This window comes from Cebus imitator, unplaced genomic scaffold (genome assembly GCF_001604975.1).
Source record: "Cebus imitator isolate Cc_AM_T3 unplaced genomic scaffold, Cebus_imitator-1.0 Scaffold979, whole genome shotgun sequence".
Lineage (NCBI taxonomy): Eukaryota > Metazoa > Chordata > Mammalia > Primates > Cebidae > Cebus > Cebus imitator.
The window spans coordinates 92,317-93,293 of NW_016108294.1; positions in this window are offsets into that span (position 1 = coordinate 92,317).

Genomic DNA, 977 nt, shown 5'->3' on the forward strand with positions numbered 1-977 from the left:
AAGCGATTCTCGTGCCTTAGCCTCCCGAGTAGCTAGGATTACAGGCACCCACCACCACGCCTGGCTAATTTTGTATTTTTGGTAGAAACCCCGTCTCTACCAAAAATACAAAATTAGCCGGGTATGGTGGCACATGCCTGTAATCCCAGCTACTTGGGAGGCTGAAGCAGGAGAACCGCTTGAACCTGGAAGGCAGAGGTTGCAGTGAGGCAAGATTGTGCTGTTGCACTCCAGCCTGGGCAATAAGAGCAAAACTCCATCTCAAAAAAAAAAAAATTTTTTTAGAGGTGGGGTCTTGCTATGTTACCCAGACTGGTCTCCAAGTCCTGGCCTCAAGTGATTCACCTCAACCTCCAGAGTAGCTGGAATTACAGGTATGCACCACGGTGCCCAGTATTGGAATTTATACCTTCACAGGTTCCATTATGCTGGCTGGAGTTGGCCCTCTACATCTGCTGTTATCTGTCTCAAGAGGGTTGTTAGGAGGATTAAAAGGGTTCATATTCGTGGGGATGTTATGACTGCACCTGCCACTTAGCAAGTATTTGTTAAATACATTTTAAAGCATTAAGGTAGCAAACACTCATATGGTGTTCACCCTGTGCCAGGCACTACTCTGATGGCTTTACATGCATTGGCACACTTAACCATTACTCAGGAGGCTGAGGCAAGAGGATTACTTGAGCCCAGCGGCTCAGGACTGTAGTACACTATACCAATTGGGTGTCCACACTAACTTTGGCATCAATATGATGACCTCTTGGGAATGGAAACCGGCCCAGGAAATGGATCAGGTCAAGACTCCCATGCTGATTGATAGCGGGATGGCGCCTGTGAATAGCCATTGCACTTCATCCTGGGCAACATAGAGATACCCTATTAAAAAAAAAAAAATCCAAATGATATCATTCACCTCTCAGACATTGTAGATTTGCTTTTTTTTTTTTTTTTTTTTTTTTTTTGCCACAGCTTCCCAG